General features: G+C 42.0%; 2 long non-coding RNA genes across 2 annotated transcripts in view; both read left to right on the top strand.

Moving 5' to 3' along the window:
- The window catches only part of LOC114013784 (uncharacterized), a 39,446-nt gene extending 25,889 nt beyond the window's left edge, over positions 1–13,557 (top strand). The window contains exons 7-10 of the long non-coding RNA XR_008746101.1: positions 1,067–1,177; positions 3,057–3,343; positions 3,571–11,864; positions 13,355–13,557. This is a non-coding gene — a long non-coding RNA (uncharacterized LOC114013784). The remainder of the gene's footprint in view (positions 1–1,066; positions 1,178–3,056; positions 3,344–3,570; positions 11,865–13,354) is intronic.
- Positions 13,558–13,633: 76 nt separating this feature from the next.
- Positions 13,634–18,724, top strand: LOC114013776 (uncharacterized). The gene is made up of 4 exons (XR_003556956.2): positions 13,634–13,884; positions 14,331–14,703; positions 17,500–17,637; positions 18,376–18,724. It is a non-coding gene; the product is annotated as an uncharacterized LOC114013776 (long non-coding RNA).
- Positions 18,725–20,243: the final 1,519 nt, after the last annotated feature.

Raw genomic sequence — 20,243 nt, 5'->3', positions numbered from 1 at the left:
TGAAGGACTGTATCACAGCAATAACGTACACATACAAGACCTGCTGCCATTTGAAACAGCACATCAGGCAGGAGTCTTTCAGCACCTGCAGGAAATGTTTACGTTCCCAGGTGAGAAACAGTTTCTGGATGGTGGTATGGAAGCATGTGTATGTCTTTTTCCCAAGGAAATCCAGCACGCAACAAACTGGCACCCATTTTGGCACTACCCTGCAGAGGGTTTGCCAGACTGAGCTTTTCCAAAGACAGTGGTTTTTTCCTTCTACCTCTAACTTAGACCCTCTTTGCTTCTAGTATGTCACTAGCATGTTGAGTTTGTTCCAGCAGATGAGAAAAAGAATCAGGATTGTCCCGATTAACTTAAGGCTGTGTATTTTGCTAGTTACCTTATAGTGCTGTGAAGGTAAGTACAGCCTCTGAATGCTGGACCAAGAAGTATTTTCATGTCAGAGAACTGACATAAATAGCCTGAATTTACCGGTCATTCCTCTTCACTATGGATTATTTAATGAAACAGATGTTAAATGTTAAAAAATATACTTGAATTCATGCAGCTGGTGTGCTTTTAACAGCTATGTTTTCTTTCAAATTAAAAAATAAGCTTCCCCCTTCAACAGTCTAGTCCAGCATTATATAGTATTGCTAATGGATACCTTAGAGTTTGTACAGAATTTTGGCTTTGTTATATTGCTATTATGATTTAAAAAAAAATACGTTTTTTTCTTTCAAGTAAGGAAAAAATAAGCCTGCCTTTCTGAGCTGTGCATGGAGAAGTATCCCCTTTAGCAGTGGTAGATGCAAGCATCTAGTCTCTGGTCTGCAAAACATACCAGCAGCTGGGTGCATTTGAATCAATAAAAAGGCTGCAGAGAACTGTCTGTAATATGATCATATATATATATATACACACACATATATATGACTATTCTTATTCTTTGGAAGGGATGGGAGTAGGGGGCTGGGTTGATATTTGCTCACAGCATTACCATCAGCAGATTTCCACTTAGGTGGCAGACATTATTATTGTTATTGTGGAAATCACTGCAATTATTTTATTTGCTTGGTAGGTAGTTTGCTGGGTGGAAGTACTTGCTTGGACTTTAAAGAAGCCCTGCTGGTTTTGCTTTGCATTTGTACTTACTCCTATGAATAAGTCCTACACACAAGCTTTTGAAAATGTAAGCTGCTAAAATTTCATGTCGGTAAATCCTGGTTTCTGATGACCATGAGGGCATGATTTTCATTCTCTCTCTGCTGTTGATAACATTACAAGATTATTGCAAGAGAGGACTCGGTGCAGGGGTTCATCAGGCTGGCAGAGAACAAGACAGCTCAGCAAGGGACTTCCTTGGAAGCCAATTAAAAAAAGGGGGGGGGGGGGGGGGGGGGGGCGGGGAAGGAAAAAAGGGAAAAAGTTTTCCAGCATTCCAGCATCACTTGTGTGCTGTCAAGCCCAGGGCTGCTGTCCCCTGCACACTTTAAAAAACAGCTGGGTGACTTCAGGGCAGCTGCTAGAAACTTGGTAGATCCTCTGTAAGGGCAAAGATAGTAGAAAGCAATTTAATTCTAAATACAGTTTCAGTGGGTGGTTGAAGTGGGTAGTGCAGGGAATCTGCATTGATGTGACACGTCTGGCAAGCCCGTCCCCTGGGCTGCTGGCTTACCTACGGTACATTTTTCCTTTGACTCCAGTGGATGCTGTGCATAAATAGTATGGCCCTGAAACTCACTGGGCAGAGGAGTATGCAAAGAATAGCAGTGAGGGTTCATGTATGAAAGGTGATTAAAGCAATTACTAAGTCACTTGGTGCTTAATGAATATTTTAATGCAAGTATCTACCATTGATTCTCCCAGATGGCAGCAATCAGCAGCACCCTGAAACTGCGTGGGCCACACAGTTCCTCTTTTTTGGTGAAGTTGAATTCAATCTCGTTATTTATTTCACTTTTGAAAATACGTTTTATATTTTACTGCTTAAAGGAGATGAAGAGTGTAATAAGAAGTTGGGGGTGAATAGCAGTGGCTACCTCTGTTGAAGAAAGAGCTATTGAAACTGGGTATTAGGCAAACCTCCTTAACAACAAGGGCAGGTAGATCAATTTTCAAAAGGCTGGCAATGAACACTCCATCTCTTTAAATCTTAAAAGCTCCGTCTGGATACCTTAGCCGAATATATATTCTACTTTAGCCTAAAAGTTTTTAGATTTGATGTAAGAATTACTGCATGACATTTCCTGGCCTCTTTTATATGGAAGGTCAAATCTGCCGATCACACTGATCCCTTTGGGTCTTAAAATCTTTAAATCTATGGCAAAGAAGCTAGCTGCCAATTAACTTCTGTGCTTGCAGTACAGGTCTTCAGTTGAGAGCATCACATGCCTGTGCTGATTTACTTTCAGTTCCTGGAAGAAGTTGGGAATGACGTTTAGTTGCTTCCTAACCAAAGGGGACTGCTTTTCATTTAATTTGTATTTTTTCATCACAACTTCTGGGTCTCTTATTTTTGTCTTAATTATTGGATGTGAGACTTTATTTCAGTTCTGCATCCTTTCGGCGTACAGGATAGTGAACACGGCATGTGGCCATTTGTGCTCAAGTCATCCCTAAGTACTAGGGTTAAACCCACATGAAGTTCTTTTGTTTATTTGCATTTTTAATCTGCATTGGGTACTATTGTTAATACTAGGGGTTTGGGGTTTTTTTGGGGGGTTGGGTGGTTTTTTTTGGGGGGGTGGGTGAGGACAGTGTTTGTTTTCTAGTGCCTTTAATATATCATGCTTTCTATATTATTGAGCCCCTTTGTCCATTAGCGGTAGTGCAGGTCCCTGATGAATTGGGATGAACTTGCTGATTCACCTGACAGAAGGAAGAGAGGATTCATGTTTGGCAGCAGCATGGAGTTACATTGGTTTAAGATGAGAACAACCTAACATTTGTCATCTGTTGTTTATTCTCTTGTCCTCTGCTGAAACAGGAAATCTCACTGTGGATGGCTCGACTGGAGTTTTTAATGTTTGTGTCACTGTGTATTTATGGAGTTGTTTTGCACTTTGTAGGGAAGTTAGTGAGGTTTATGCAATGATCCTTGGAGATTTTGCATCTTTAGCAAGGAGAAGGTTTTCACAGGAGAGGGAAGAGGTGATGGTGTTTACTGCCAGCTTAACCCTGGAGCCCTTGGTACGAGCTGTGGCCCCAGACTATGGAGCAGCTGCCCGACGAGGAGTAACAGCACAAACACCTGCTCGAATCCGCCTGGGAATCTGATGTGAGGAGAGGAGGAAACATCCCAAGTCGTCAAAAATCACTTGACAGAAGAGGAGAAACTACAACTTATATAGTATACGTAAGTGCCTGGGTAATGTTCACTCTCTGGAGCAACAGGGACTATGCCTATGGTCATGAGACCAAATTTACGTCTTCTGACAAACGTCGCTATGCTGTTTTACTGGTCTTCTGGGATAATGTATAATTAAGCCATTGCAGACTAGAGAATCACATATACAAACATCGTTGCAAACACCCCGGTGTTATAATTAAGGACAAAACTCTTTTTTTTTTTTTTTTTAATAGGTATTTTGGGAGAAACAGGTCAGTCCGCAACACCAAACCGACAAAAGGAATATTTCAGACTGCCAGGAAAGAGTGAAACTTCTCTGAAGAAGCAGCAGGAATCTTTTTGGTTGGAAGTACAAAACAAGATAAATACCATGTTACCTTTTGGGTCAACTGCCTGTGTAGACTTCTGTCAGGACTGTTTGTAATATTTATGCATACTGTATAATTTAAGATCATATAGGGTTTTTTCTTTTTATTTTTATTTTTTAACCTTGCCGCTCAAGATAAACTGCAGCAAAATGGGATAGTGTTTTGATTGCTGTAATCAGACCTACCACACTTAAACGTTCTGAAGTGTTCTTCATCTCCTAATTTTCAGTTATCGGTAACGTTTATGTCCCACTTTGCTTGCTCTTGAAATCATAGCTTCTGAAGCAGAGGGCCATAAGAGGTTGTCAGCAGCCTTTTAAACTGTGAAGTCCTGTTTTTCAGCATCTCAGTAATTTTCTTTTGCTTCTTCCTTTGGGAGAGAAGAAGAGAGGAAGCCGTTTTGGATCATGACTGCTCCTTGTTCTCTCCTGACTATTCTTTTAAAAGAGGTGCTAAAATTTTAAGGATAACATTAAAAAAAATAAACAACCTAGAAAATTATTCGGCCGATTCCTTCTTTAGTTTAATGGGCACTAACTATGAATTGCCTTTGAAAAACCTAACCTGAGCTACTAAATATTTCTTTTTCTCTCCTCCTTCATTTGTCAAATATTTTATCAACAAATTTAATTAAAATGACCACAAAAGAACCCAGAAATACGTGTACAAAAGACATTGGATTTTTTGACAGATATGAACGTGCTAATTAGCCTTCAAATCAGCCACATTAAAAAATGAAGTCTTTAGTACACTTGTCAATAGCTTTTTATTAAAACTAAAGGATTAGATAAGTACCAAATGTCAAAGAATAGATAAAGCTTTCAGCATATAGAAACAATATTGGTAAAACTTACTGAATGGCTGTTTATTGAAAAAAGACATTTTAATGAGAACCTGCATCGCTGAATCTTCCTCTAGTTGTGGGGGCAAGGAAATTTATACTATTTGCTAGAGCTATTTAAACTGTTTCTTTTATGTTGTATGGTTTTGTGCTGGCATTTTTTTGAAGTTCTGTTTCTGTGGGTCTCCTTTCTCTTGTTTCTTATTTGAGTGCTGAGGATCATCTGAGTCAAAACCATTAACTTTCACATGGTTTTCAATCAAGACCTTTGCAAAATGGCCTATTTCACAATGGCTTTAATGGAAAATATAGATTGCCTCATATTTGATTTAGACCTCACCTCTATGCTTGTTTTCTTTTTCTCCCCTCAGGTTATACAGCTTTGCGTGATTTTTCTCAGTCTTTTCTTGGAAAGAGAATGTAACATGGACAATTGGTCTGCCTCTAATTATGTTTAAACTGCGCTGAAGATCATTAATGTTATTGCTAGTGACGTGCTTGCAGTTGTTATCCTGAAAATTAAAACTATCAGTGGGAAATCCTGGCTCCACTGAAGTTAAGGAAAGATTTCCATTGAGCGAGCAGTTTTGCCTACATATCTGGGCATGCAGGTGTAAATACAATGAAACATTAGATCCCGATTTGTCTCCAGCTCATCTTTAATAGAAAGACTGATAATTTTTACTAGAAATAGTAATGGTAGCTGTTACAGCTGATATTCTACAAACTGTTGGTTGACTTTTTCCAGGAAAATTCTCCTATATGGAATTTTCTCCCAAGACAGTCCAATTGAAATGAAAGTGTCAGTCCTGTTTAGTGATCTTATTTAAAGAATTGGGATGCCAAGTCCTTTTTCACCGGTGTCAGAGCCGATTTCTGCTGAGGCAGTAATAGCACCTGAAGCCAGGAGAGTTTTATAGGGCCCAAGTTGCCATAAGAGCATTTCTTAGTGTTATTACTGTCTTTTATTATTGTGTAAAAATACGCTTTTCTGTAGTATCCAGGCACTGCAATATTTACCTAACTATTAAACTAACAGTATACAGTAAATGAACAAGTGACCATATGGCTTTGATGGATGAGGTGGGGGTTTACTGCAGAAGAGGTAATTTCTCCTTGCTTCACTTACAAGCGCCGTCACAGCCTGAAAGGAGGAATACACAGAATAAAAAGGCAGTGAAGAGGCTGCCTGGGTATGATTTTTTCTTCGGAAAAGGTTTGGTGGTTCTTTTGGGCTGCAGCTGGAAGGAAGCATTGCTCTTTTCAAACACCTAATCTAACACCATCTGAAAGAGTGAAGGAAACAGGCTCAAGAAAGAGTTGTTTTGGAATGCTCATACTGAATATGACAAATATTTCTGACTGTGTCATTGGGGCCTTATGTAAAAATGGGAACTCTGTTTAAATTTTTTAAATTATTTTTTTTTAATTTAATTTGTGTCACAGCTTTGCTTTCAGGCCACTATGAGCACTATTTCCAAAGAGTCCTAAGACAGTAATGGGCAGGGCTGGTGATAGGAGTGATCTGTTCCCTCAAGCATGAGGTTTTTTAATGTATTATTTGGGTGTAAGTTCTAAAAGTGTGGGTTTTCCTCACTAGAAATGTTCAGTTCTGCCTCCCAGGTTCAGCAGATCTGATCTGCAATTACGTTCCTCAGCCTACCCACACCCAAACATGGTTTGCCTGTCACGTGGATTCAAAAGAAAAGGTGGAATAGAAATTATTGTCTAAATAAAAGACAATTAAAGAGGAAAAAAAAAAAAGAGAAAAAGAGAATCTGATGTGGCCCAAAGTTCCATTATATTTCACAGAAATCTTCCATAGGTTCTTTCTGATGGTTCTTTTGCTTCACATTGACCTCTGGTGCTTGTGAGTCACCTGAATTTTGGCCTGAGAGCATCCTCAGGAGGAAGAGCTCAGTTCAAAACTGATAAAGCTGAGCTGAGAAGAAAGGCAACTGGATGCAGCCTCAGTATGAAAGTCCTCTTTCAGTCATGTCCCAATTTGTACTGGGTGTCTTAAGAGGGCAATGCTGATTTTTATTATTTTCTTAAATAATAGTAAACGCTTTCATAAAGTGTTACAAAAAGATGGCCAGGTTTGCTTCTTGGGTTTTCAGCAGTGTGAGTTGTTGGCTTTTTTTCATTTCCCTGGTGAAAATCTAACGTCACAAATGCATTTGGAGTGTACACAAACCTTGAGAGAAAAGAGCAGATTTGTTTATTGAAAATCATCACCATGTTACTTTTAGCAGCAGGGAAAATGTAACGGCAGGAAATTATTCAAACCCCGTGTGTCCTGACTGCCAAATGAATTTGTAGGAATACAGAGCATAATAAGGAAACAGACTCACTAGACCGCATTTTTAGTCTTCTGCTTTTTTATGAAATTATTTTCATTTAACCCTGTTTCAGAGACAGAAGTCTCTCCAGCTTCTCAAAGTGAGCATATGGACAATATATGGCTATCACAACTATGTCATAATATCCAGCTGCTATTCACATGGATGTCGGGAATGGCTGGCTGGGTTATGCTGAGTGAGCCTGATGCTTACCTAAAAATATTTCTGAATACTTTTTGTTAGTTGCCATTGAATTTGGATAGTTGCTGATCCTTGCCATGGATCGTTGAGAAGTCAAGGTAGCAGGTGGTTCGAATTAATGGAAATACGGAGCTGTCTGGAGGTGAGGAAAAGGAGCTTATTCTTTCTTCTCTGCCTTTACGGATTGCGAGTTGGGTGGCTCGGGGTCATGAAAAGTCTGGGTGGGTTTGAGATCCTTGAAAATGCCAGAAAGGGAGTAATTGGATGACTGGTACAGACTGCAGACGGGGCTCTTTTGTCCCTGCCCTCAGTGAATGAAATTCTTTTCCTTCTACATTCAAATCTAACAGACTTTTTGATTTCACCCTAGATGGTTTCACCTTTGAGCTAAGAAGCAGCCTAAGAGGTAAGGTATGTACAACTGGAGCAAATCATTCAAGTCTCTTTTAAAAGCGATGCGTTATGCACGCACAAATTTTTAAAAAGACAATTATAAAGACACATGTTTAAGAAAAGTGCTTTTGTAGTGAATAAAACAAAATTATTTCTTCACGCTCCTGTGCAAAGTGGGTGGCTACAAAGCATGTGCATAGATTTCTGGTGATACAATACAAACGGTACAGTAATAATAAGTTTTTTCTGTCGCCAGAGAGTCTGCACAAAGATTCCATCAGCATTTTGCTCAGTATGATAAAAAATGCGTTACATCCTCAACATCAATGGAGGTTCAAAGTGAAACAGAATCAAGAAGAATAAGGTAACCATAAAGAAAAGAAATAGCTAAATGATATTAAGGAAGCCAAGATAACTGCAAAATTAACAACACAATAGCTTATAGAGTCTGCTTCTGCTAACAAAAGACAATCTTTACCACCTAGCATATCCATTCAGTCCTGGAAAGAAAAGGTAATTACATTCTGAAATGAACAAAATAGTTAAAGTGTGGGTTTACGATGATAATTTAAAATTTGAAGTTAAGATACTTGAACTGTGACCCTCAGTAAAAAGCGAGACTTCCCGTCTCCGCTGACACCACAATGCTGAATAATGGCAAAGGCAGCCTGAAGTCCAGAATAGGTCCCTGACCACTTTTCTTGATTTATTGCCATCCTCACTCGATGACTCGACGTGAGAGTCATGGGGGAGACATCTGCAGGCTGCCTGGATGCAGGAAGAGCCCCTTGGGGCATGGCTGCATGGAGCATGGAGCGCGCCACCAGGATACGGTATGTCTGTGTGACAGCACCGCTGGCCAGAAAAGGCATGAAGGGATTTCCTGGAAAGCACGATCCTTTTGGGAGAGACTTTCCTATCCCTTGCTGAAAATTAAATTTGGAAGGTTTCTACAAGCACTGTGGCAGGACAGCACCTCTCAGACCCCAGGGTGGTCTGAAAGTGCTTTGCAGTAGGACAGTGCACGTGCGGCTGATGGCGAGCTCCTTCCAGAGAGCAGAAGCCGACAGAGCCGCTCGTGGGTTTCAACATGGAAATTCAACGGAAACAAACATGTGCAGATTGCGGTGTCTGAAGTCACAAAAAGGAATTGGCCCGAGGGGTGCAGGCAGTGAAATACAGCTCTTCATCAGGGCAGCCTGTTCCCTTGCACGTAGGGCTCCCAAAGGGAGAACCGGGACTCTCCCATCCAGCAGTCCTGAAACTCAGCAGAAAAAATACTAGCAACAGGTGGAGGGACAGCCCTAAAAGGTCTCCCCCATGACAGGAATCCCTTTGTATCGAGTTGGTAACTGACCTAAGCATACTCCTCCCGTTGGCTAGAGGTCTGTCAAGGCACTTGCTGCATAGTTAGCAGGGACGAGGTGGCTTTTGCCAAGACCCCATCCATCTGTAAGGGATGGTAGCCACAGGCTGAAAGGCTTAAGTGTGCTTGTAGTTTTAAATAGTTCCAAATCTCTAAAATGCAAAACCTGAGGGTTTTGTGCTCAGCTACCACTTCTCTGTGGGAACCCTATCCTGGAGACATTCTCCCATGGAAATCTCCTGCTTTGTATTTGTGGTTGAAGCCAAGTGACACAGCGATATTTTGGGGCTGGCTTTTTGTTATTTTGCTGTTTCCAGCTACACATTTATCTTCAAAAGTAAAGGTCAGAGGCTTGTATTAATTAGATATCCTTCAAAAACGTGTATCTTGGAGCTCTTCAAAAGGCAGAGTAATAAAGAAAAGGTGAAAAGAATTGCAGAAAAGGAGGCTAGGTAAGATGAGAACTATTTTATTTCTGGTTTGTTTTGGATTCTATTTTTTTTTTAATTGTTTCTATTATTCACATCTCTTACATACAGAGAAGTTTCAAATGAAGTCAATTAAACCTTAACACAGTTCACCTTTGAACACAGTGCATAGGTAGAAATGGCTCCTGAGGTCACTGTGCTACTGCAGCAGCCCAGCAAGAGCCAATGTAATTTTGTTTAAATTCAAAACATGTTCTGGCAAAGTATGTCCATCTGCTAACCCTCTGGCTAGGAGTCAGGTCTGCAAAAGTAATATAAAGATGCGACTCTTGGTTCTAGTACGATTTTTCACCCCTTCAGGTGCCTCCAAGAGCTTTTCAGCTGCCTGAAATCAGTTCTCCAACAACACAAGAAAACAGCTAACAAATGTAAGGAGGGAGAGAGGCAGATTAAAAGAAAGAGGGGAAAAGCCATTCAAAGGAAGAAGCAAGAGAGAGGCAAGAAAACCAGAAGGCAATGCATGCTCGCCAGGTTTGGAGCAGGGAGAGGCTCTGTTGCTGTTCGGTTTGTTGTTGGAAATAAATGGGGGAATGGATGAGGGGAGCCTTTTGTGGAAAGACTTGGGGTAGGAGGAGGATGTTACTGAGTTGGGGGGTTGAAAGACAGTGATACTAATTATTTTATCCATAAAGTGTTACAGACATATTTAAATATTCTGATGGACCTTCAAATATTTTTGGCAGTTCTGCAGCGTTTGCATCCGTCATCAAAAAAAGGTGAAACCACCACACGTTCCTGGGAATTGGTTCATGTGCCAAAAAAAGAGGCAGTCTCCTTCATTTATCCTTGTTTTGTGCTTATGCACTCATGTTACAACATGATGAATTATTCGTGTCTTACAATGCTACAGGTTGACTGCATCAAATTGGATGAGTGTAAAATATTTCAATGCAGTAATCACCATATGTTTCAAAAATGCTTTTCTGCATATGATGGAGTACATGTATATATGACCATAAATAAAGAAGAAAGAATATTAATGCATGGCTTTTAAGAAAAACTTATGTGAGAAGCAGAATAACAGCTCTGATCAATAGTGAACAGAGAAAATAAGGGACAATAATGTAGAGTCAAAAGTCAGTGTTGGGGAGAGTGGGAAGTGAGAGAGGCAGAGATAACCTAGCAAAGGCCTTCCAAATGTTAACATATGGATGTTGAAAATGGTACGTTGAACCAGATATATCTCCCTGAAGAAGAAAGCAAGTGTCTTGCAGGGTAGGTGTAAATATGCCTTATTAAGGACCTGAACTGGGGTCAGTAAGACCCTACCAGCCATCACCTATGGCAATGGAAACAGAGCAGCATGCCAGTGGGATTGTGCTGCCTCAGGGGGTGGCTGCAGCAGTCAGAGTTTTGAATGAAAATGCTGAATAACTTCGCTGCAGGAACTTGCAGCAGGAATTGATATGCATACAAGTTCAGCCTTCCATGGGCAGGAACAGGCACAGAGGCATCCTTGGTCATCCTGTGAAGGGCCAGGAGTGGCAGGGCACGGAAGGACAGTGAGCCACACACCGAGACGATGAGGCGTACTGTGTAACTTGGGTTTTGCAAGTGCAAATTGCACCCGTAAAGCTGAACCTGTCTTTTTTTAAGCATTTGGGCTGCATGTTGTGGTGTTGCAGAACACAAGAAGGAATTTTGAAGAATCATTTCAATAAAATGAACGTGTGGGAGCAACGAGGATGGTAGGATTTTAATTTGCAGCTTAAATAGGTTTAAAAATGAAGCACCAAATATGAAACTATGAAGGCAGGAGAGGTTGTTTGTAGGTTTTTTGTTTGTTTTAGAAAGGAATATTCCCCACCCCACCACCCCCCGCCCCAGCTTGGACTACAGATGGGTCTCATGGGATTTGCTTTCAGACATAAGGGAGATATTCAGGCTTTCAGATTTCATTACCACTTTCTTCGTTATTGTGCCTTGAGGAACTATAAATAACACATGGCTAATTTGTGAATATGGCACGTTCCAGGGGATATGTGTATTTTAATCAGGGCACCTTCTGACATTTGGTAATTGGTTTACAGATTTGTTATATAACTTCATGATTATGAAGTTGCTAAGAGGAAAAAATCTAAATTTATGTGATCTAAAAGCTGCCCTCACTGGACCATTACAGCAGCTGTGATTCTTATAGGTCTAACTGAGGACAGATTTTAAGCCGAGTACATAAACCGTCATCTTTTTTTTATTTTCTTATGGGTTTAGTAATGTAATTAGGAGTTACATTCTTCATGGTATCCTTCTTTTAATTAAAGCTCTTTATTTGTGTGTATATTGCTAAACTGCTGTTAAGATATATGAAAATTTAGTCCAGTGAGAAATCAGGGTTTGTGTTGGAAGGTGCATATTTGTCGCTGGGTGGGTTTTTTCAGTCTGTTGAACAGAACAAGCGTGGCAAGTCCTCAGGTTGGGAGCAGCCTTCTTAGGTGCTGCGAAAGATGCTTGGAGAAATCTGTGCAAAGTGACCATCCACAAAAGCCATACTATTTCTGGAGGGGACGCAAGTTATTTAAGTACTACAGGTATGACCAATTTCTTTTTATGGCTCGATCCTTTGAGTGGAGATGTTTTAATGCTGAAACGAGCTTTACTCGGTCCTGGCCAGGAGGCAGCCCTGTGGACAGGAGCTGCTCCATCACCATGGCTCGTGGAGCTGACCGCCCCATCACCGTAGTACGTGGGGCTGCCAGGGAGCCCTGCTGTGCCCTGAGCCAGCACTGCTGATGGCCAGGGATGGAAGGCCACGAAGGGCTGCACATACTTGTTTTACTTTGTACTCAAGCACATGGATTTAGGGAAGAAAAGACTCGGTTTGTACCCTGTCTGTGCGTTTACCCATAGCCATACCCCACACAGAAAAGAAAAGCCATCTCGAGGGGAGAGGATGAGCTGTAACTATGGCAGCTGCCTCTTGGACCTTTCCCAGTAAGGGCTCGCAGCCACAAACCAGCAGGTCAGAGCCAGCATCTGAAATGTGTGTTCTTCCTCTGCCAGTGCCCGTCATCGCACCTGCCTGGCGCTCACATCTCAATGCAGACACCTCACCTCACTGCGGCTGCTTGGCGGTGTCAGCGAGGATCTGCTTTGTATCTACAGACCGGCATTTATATCCGTGCATCAATATTGCGTGCCACCGGCGTATCTCCGTGTTTTCTCAGAGAGCATTTGCAAATAGACGTTCAATTACTGCCTTTCCTTTCTTCAGCATTCAAAATGAGGTTTATTTTCAAAAATAAAGGATGTCTTTTGTGTAATCCTGCTCTCCTGCAGCTGGAGCATCCAGCCACCAAAAATGGGCTGAGCCGTGATTTTGAGGCTCTATATGAGAACAGACTGCCTAAAATAATAGACATATGATGTGGATTGATAAGGAATATTACCTCCCATTTTTTGTATTATCAAAATCAACAGCACAAATTATTGTATTTAAAATTTTAATTACTGAGTATTTGTTTTCCCTTTTGCACAAAATAAGGCATACCCGTTTGGATTTCCAAGGTTATTTTACCTCTCTGGCTATGCTTAGTGCCACATAATGTTTGGGGTAGCTGCTAATTAACTAATATTTCAGCTATAGGTTACTGCATTGTGGCTGTCCATTTGTATTATTAGCTCATTGGATAAGGGCGATATGTGAAAAACAGTGGGAATAGATGTGAACATCTGCTAGTTGGCAGCTAGAAGCAGGCAAGAAGTTCACAGTAGAAGTTCATCCTGTTAATTTATTTTTTTATTATTCATAAAATGTCCACACAAAAGCTATGATTTTTGGTATGCGTTTTGCTAATCTGAATTGTTTTGAAAATATTTCTGGTTAGCCCATGAACAGCCTGGAAGTGAAATTCTGGATACTTCTGTACCTATGTTATGTTTTTCAAGTTATGCTACACTTAACCGATGCAGTATTAGCATTTTGAGACTAACGCTGAGTAAAACAAAACTATAGACAAAGTGCACTAAAACCCCAAACCTGGCTATCTTTTCTTTCTGTTTTACTCTGGTTTTGTCACAGCAAGTAACCCATCAGCAACAGCTACGTCACTAGGTACGAAGGTGTGATTTTTCTGCCCAGCCAGAGATCCCTGCATATGCTTGTACCAGCTGCTCACAAGCAGCACAAGCTGCCCCATCACCATGGCACGTGGAGCTGCCCCGTCACCATGGCATGTGGAGCTGCCCCATCTGGCTCGTGGAGCTGCCCCATCACCATGGCAAGTGGAGCTACCCCATCATGGCACGTGGAGCTGCCCCATCATGGCAAGTGGAGCTACCCCATCATGGCTCGTGGAGCTGCCCCATCATGGCACGTGGAGCTGCCCCATCACCATGGCAAGTGGAGCTACCCCATCATGGCACGTGGAGCTGCCCCATCATGGCACGTGGAGCTGCCCCATCACCATGGCAAGTGGAGCTACCCCATCATGGCACGTGGAGCTGCCCCATCATGGCACGTGGAGCTGCCCCATCATGGCAAGTGGAGCTACCCCATCATGGCACGTGGAGCTGCCCCATCATGGCACGTGGAGCTGCCCCATCACCATGGTACGTGGGGCTGCTGAGGAGCCCTGCTGCGCCCTGAGCCAGCACTGCTGATGGCCAGGGATGGAGGGCCACGGAGGGCTGCATATGGAGCTTTTGCTGTCTCGCTAGCTGATGTTCGCAGCCATCTGTGGCACATTTTGACATTAAAAAATGCCAAATGCTTGCGGTAGATATTAGCATCTGTCACTGCAGCACAAATGCAGGGTGCTTGGGCTGTAGGAGGCTGGCTCAGACCAGGCAAGCTACCAAAAGTCTTGCCTTTCCTTCCCAGCGCTTCACCTCTGCTGGCATGTTGAAAACCTGCAGAGGCTCCAGGTACTGTGGAGCTCATGTTTACTTTCTGGAACATGTTGCTGATATTTTATGATGTTGTACATCAGCACATGCCTCTGCTGCTGAGCCAGGAGGAGTGATGAGGGTGCCTGAAATATGTACATTTGCTGCAGGGACAAGGAAGCACAAGAGGCCAGAACAAGTTCCCGTCCAGTAATGTGAGCGCTGTGGTGCCCTGTGGTGCTGCCCAGGAACAGTCACAATTCCTTTCGTGTTGCTAGATGCACATCCTTGACTGTGGCTGGAGCCTGCGGCTTGGGAACAACAGGGAAAGGGACGTTTCTGCAGGGTCTGATGGAGTTATAGCTCCTGCTCTCCTGCTGAGCCTGTCACCTGGCTCTGTGTCAGCTTCTCTTGTGGAATATTGGAGAAAGCATTAGCCCAGTTTTCCAGTGGACATCGCTGCCCAGCACTTCCCCAGCCTCTACTGCTTTGGACTGGAGTGTGGTATAACCCTGCCAGCAGCCTTGGTTGGAACTACTTTTGGTAATGGCTCTTTTTTTTTTTTTTCCTCCTTTTTTTTTATTGTGTCTCCGTGCATCACAAGGCTTTTTAAATTACTCTTGAGGATTATAATCTTCCTTACATTAATTGCTTCACTGTAGTGTATCATAGACAACTCATTTAAGAAGCCACAATAATTTCTTATTTGTAGGAAGCAGCGTGTCCTCTCTTTGTGAGACATGCTGTTCATTAGTTTGAGTCTCATACAGGCTCCTTTTGATGAAACTCCACATGATGTGATCAAGAAGAATTTTTTTGCTTTTTTTTTGTGTCATAAACCAAGTCGTGAGCAATGCCTGTATTACTAACACAGAACACAAGAGCATGATTTCAGGCAGCTCTGATGCATACATGCACGCTTATATTGAGATGGAAAACCACTGATCTCAGTAGAATTACTCAAGGACAGAGCCTGTGATCTGTCACCGTTCCCTCCGGAAGGCTCACCTATGCTGCAGCTGTGCAGCCTGCCGCAGTCGCTGCCTCCTGCGATGGCTGGTGGGCACAGTGTGCGGGAGGCCAACAGCTCTCGTGGCCCTGACACGTGTGGGCACAGGGTCCGTGCTGCCGGAGGGTGCCTTTCTCCTGTGCCAGGCAGCACTTGGATTTACCCCAGCTCCACGTGATGTGGTTCTCGCCTCGGAGGGTTCTCATTCGGAAGATGCTTCATTTGCAGTGCAGACAAGCTTATTTTCATCGTGTTGCGACATAGGTGCTCAGTCCCTACTCACATCGTTGTGTTTTTTCTTGGTTGTGTTTTTTTTGTTTGTTTGTTTTGGTTTTGGTTTTTAATGCGCTCAAATAAATGTCGTTAATAAATAGATCTGTTGGGTTTTTTTCCTTGAGAAAAAGGCAGCATTTACTTGTCAAAGCAAGGATCGATAATATTGCTTTGCAAATAGGTTTTGACAATTTCTGGGATCTTTGAAGCTGTCCCGGCAATCGCTGGTGGGTTATATTGTGCCAGCTTCAGCTATGCAAGACTATAACTTGAAATATTTCAATTCTTTAGGTATACATGACCATAAAATAGAGACTTTCCCATAAAGTAGATTAAGGAACGTCTTTGATGCTTTCATTCAAAGAATACCTCTTCCATGAGGTGAGCCTTAACAAGACAGTAGTGTCACGTTTTCATGACAAGGTTGCTAACTGAACAGATCATTAGAGAGAAAAGGATCAAAGCCACTTCCACACGTTACATTTCGGGTAGACGTGAGTGTGTTGCTGACAAAAAAAGCTGAAGTAGCAAACTTTGCATGAAGGGAAGCTCACACCTCCTGTCTTTCTCTCCTTTGCAGTTTCCTTTCACTGAGTCACAAACTTCTTGAATTTTAGAAGAGTTATGTTGTAATCCACCTGCAAGAACTGATATAACTCCGGTAAGAGACTTGGGCATTCTGATGGATGCTGGCTCTCCTACATTACTAGTGGGCAAGACCCAAATACCACATTAAAGAATGAAGTGTTTAATGCATATTGGCTTGCCAGGTCTCCTTTTGGATTTTTTTTGTGGTGGTTTTTGTTGTTTGTTTGTTTGGGTTTTTTTTATCCAGTAAGGAAGAGTTACTCATCTAACAAAAGACTGTATAAATCAACTAAGCACAGAATGGCTCTAGCTAGTGCAGTAAACCAGAAAGTTTCTGACATTATTTTGCAAAGTGACAATGTCTTAATGACACTGTAGTTCCAACCACAAAATTACCATCAATTAAGCTGGAAAAAAGCAGCATGAGTGTGTAAACCCTATAGTTTTTTTCTCCCCTGTATCTACTGGTAGGACATTCAGAGCTTTCTTCCAAGGATATGGAATATATAACTTAGAGCCCAGTGGCATAGGGTTAGATCCTGATTACAGGGTATTCTGCAGGCAAGAAAGGCCCTTACATTACTTTATAAAGTCTGTTGAATTCGTTGGTTTATCATTAATCACCCTGATCTTTAGGTCTGGATCAGCTCTTCGTGTACCTCAAAGCCAGCAAGAGCCGCACTGAAGTTAAATGTTATACAATAGGGCTGTAAGACATGTAGCCAAAGTGCTTCTCAAACTTTTTTACAGATACTCCAACACATTTGAAGCATTTGACAGAAAAGAATAGGCAAGGGCAACAATGATTGATCCATGTTTTTAAGAAAAAAATTGAAGCCATATTTCCACCAGGGGGTTCAGACGGACATTGATATATTTATCGTGAAAGAGCCCACGAGCGCCAGCCTTTGCATCACTAAAAATGTAGCCTGCTGCAAGAATTTACAGCTGTAATGTAAGATTCATAGCCACTCTCTTTATTTATTGGAAAAATCTCTTGCAGCTGAGTAAAGACATAAATATAAAATTAAATCACAGAAACTACTTCTAACTAGTGCTAAGGATACTCCTTAAACTTACGGGGCCAGGACAACATAAAACTAATGTTGAAACACAATTGAGATGAACAGTTTTTATTTACTCATCCATTATGCCAAACATCGCTGTGCAGCTAATATGTAAAATCACAGATTATTTGGGAGCATTTGCTATATAAGCATAACAGGAGGACTCAAGGACGGCACATTAGACAAAGATACATCGATGAATTTCTGTCCTTATGATTTATTGTTTTCATGTCACTGTAAAATTGTTTTTATAGTTTATTTTACTAGTGCATAGTGCAAGAGAACTTTATATGCTCTTGAAAAATAGCTTCATAAACAACAACAGTCTGTCACATGAGTTCTTTGAGTGCATAGATACGGGGCTGAATGCCTATATTAGGTTAGTATTATTTGTCCTTTTAGGTCACTGCAGACATTTTAAGTGTCTGGGATACTTCAGTATTCCCGCTGTGTTATGGACTGGTGCAGGACTGTCTCCTTTCTCAGTCTTCCCACTTTTTCTGCTAGGATGTCTTGTAGTGATCTGAAGTGAGAAACGAGGTAATGGAAATACCTTTTGGGGGTACTCTGAATTTTCTTGGAGCATGATATGCCCTGTAGCTGAAGAGAGAACAGTATAAAATAGATGATGGACACATTTGTTGGGGAGTGGGGAAGGAGACATGGAGAGACAAGACTCACTGTGTGGTCAAGAGCACCCTGGTGGCTTTGAGATGCATCACAGAATAGTTTAGGTTGGAAGGGAACGTTAAAGCCCATCTAGCCCACGCCCCCTGCAGTCAACAGAGACGTCTTCCACTAGATCAGATTGCTGAGAGCCCTGTCCAGCCTGGCCTTGAATAACAGAGACGTCTTCCACTAGATCAGATTGCTGAGAGCCCTGTCCAGCCTGGCCTTGAATAACAGAGACGTCTTCCACTAGATCAGATTTCTGAGAGCCCTGTCCAGCCTGGCCTTGAATACTGCCAGGGATGGGGCATCAACCACCCCTCCAGGCAACCTCTGCCAGTGGTTCACCACCCTCATCAGAAAAAAAATTCTTCCTTATATCTGGTCTGAACCTACCTTCTTTTAGTTTAAAACTATTCCCCCTTGTCCTACCGCTACAGGCCCAACTAAGTATCTGTCCCCATCTTTCTTACAAGCCCCCTTGAAGTACTGAAAGGCTGCAGTAAGGTCTCCTGGAGCCTTCTCTTCTCCAGGCTGAGCAACCCAAACTCTCTCAGCCTGTCCTCAAAGGAGAGTAGCTCCAGCTCTCTGATCATTTTTGTGACCTAGATGTGCTCCAACAGCTCCATGTCTCTCCTGTGCTGAGGACACCAGAGCTGGACACCATACCCCAGGTGGGGTCTCAACCAGAGCAGAGGGGCAGAATCACTTCCCTCAACCTGCTGGCCATGAGTCAGGGATATGGCCACATCTCAGTAGAAGGAAAATGGGAGAGAGAGCAGCAGGGCAAGACCAACCATGGCTGGCACTGGAAAGGCTCTCATGGTTGCAGCTCCATGGGCCAAAGAGCATGGGAGAACAGAGCAGCCTTCTCCCTCCAGCAGCCAGGGGAAAGGTGAGTAAAGACAAACCATCCCCAAGACCCAAATCGGTGTTAATGTGTTGTTTTAGATAATGACAATCCACAGTTTCTACGTAGTGATTTTTCATCTCTGGATCTTATAACTCTTTATCTCGATTTTGCAGGTTGCAAAACTGATTAATTACACTAGCAGCATTACTATAATTAGTGCTGATTATTCTCTGAGCTTTCTTTTCTTTAATCATCCCACTTCTGAACCTATTAATTGGAACTAAATCCCTATTTATCAAATAGTGTAGGTTTTAGCATCTGAAGGCAGTGGATTTTGCCTAAGTCTTTCCACCTTGAACTCAGGAATTGTTATAAAAGCCTTGGGAGTATTTCTGTGGGATTTTATTGGTTATCACTAGATTGGGATTTTTATTATTTTTTTTTTAGTATCGTTTGAGCTCTTGGAGATCTGAACATTTTGGAAGGGGGGCAGGAGGGAGGAACTAGCCCTACCTGAGCTCAGCTCACACTGATTCAGTGTGCAGGCAGCTTGAGGTGCCTGGTTCAGCCTGTCCAGGATGCCTAACAGTTATCATGCAAAACGAAGATGAACTGTGCAATTTAAAAGTTACAAGGATAAAGCAAAGGCCTTTGCTCTCATCTTCTAGGCTTCATGTCAAGACCTTCAGACCACCGGTATTTACTTATTCAGGAGAAAATTGGTGGAAAGTACCAAAATGGGGACTCTGGACTGCTTTCTGTGCCTGTAGGACCGGCACAGGAGATGCCTTGGTTTTCTTTTTCCTCTCCCAGCAAGCTGACTCGGGTAGCTGTGAAGGCCACAGCGGTATGGTTTGCCCCATGCTCTGGCCTTCCCAGCTCAGTGCTGAGGAACACCAGGAAGGCTTCTACCTTGCTCTTAGTAGAACTTGGTTATATTCTGGTCATTTGTCAAATATTTTAATGTTATAGCTACCACTTCTTTTTAAAAATCTAGGAATATGATGGTGAATAATGCACTGGAGACTTATAAATTACCTCCCATATTTACACTGTTACTCCACAACAGAACCTGTGTTAGATGATCAGGGAGAGTACTTTGTTGACCAACGGGGAGAAATTTCTCTAATTAAGAGTTGTCAGGATAAAAGAAAATATGTGGAAGCAATATGTGAATATTTTTCAAAATCTAGATGCTACAAAATCTGAAGAAGTAAGGACTGTAGAATATCTGTTCATGATGTGCTCTTTGTATTATCAAAGCCCGGTTATGATGACGTATCACACTGTGACATGAGAAAAACAAGTGCAAAACATATGGCTGTGATGGAATGATGGAAGAAAGGGAAGCAAGCAATACTTGCCTCATCTCAAATCTTTCTGTAGGTGTGGAGCTAATAGTTCTTATTCTTCATCAACAGCTTTCTGTTGGGGCTTTTTGCCCCCTCCCCATAAAAATACTTACTAATGATGATTAATTATTTTTTTTCTATTGTCAGTTTCCCCTATGCAAAAATCTTTCTCTGGCATACATATCATATAAATGTCTCCTGAGCTTTCTGACTTAGTGCTGATTGCTTTCATTAAGGGTATCCTATTACTCATTTGATTCTGACTGTTGCAT

Source organism: Falco peregrinus, chromosome 2 (assembly GCF_023634155.1).
Source record: "Falco peregrinus isolate bFalPer1 chromosome 2, bFalPer1.pri, whole genome shotgun sequence".
NCBI lineage: Eukaryota > Metazoa > Chordata > Aves > Falconiformes > Falconidae > Falco > Falco peregrinus.
Note: the sequence above shows the minus strand (reverse complement) of the source record. Positions and strands in the feature narration are given on the sequence as shown.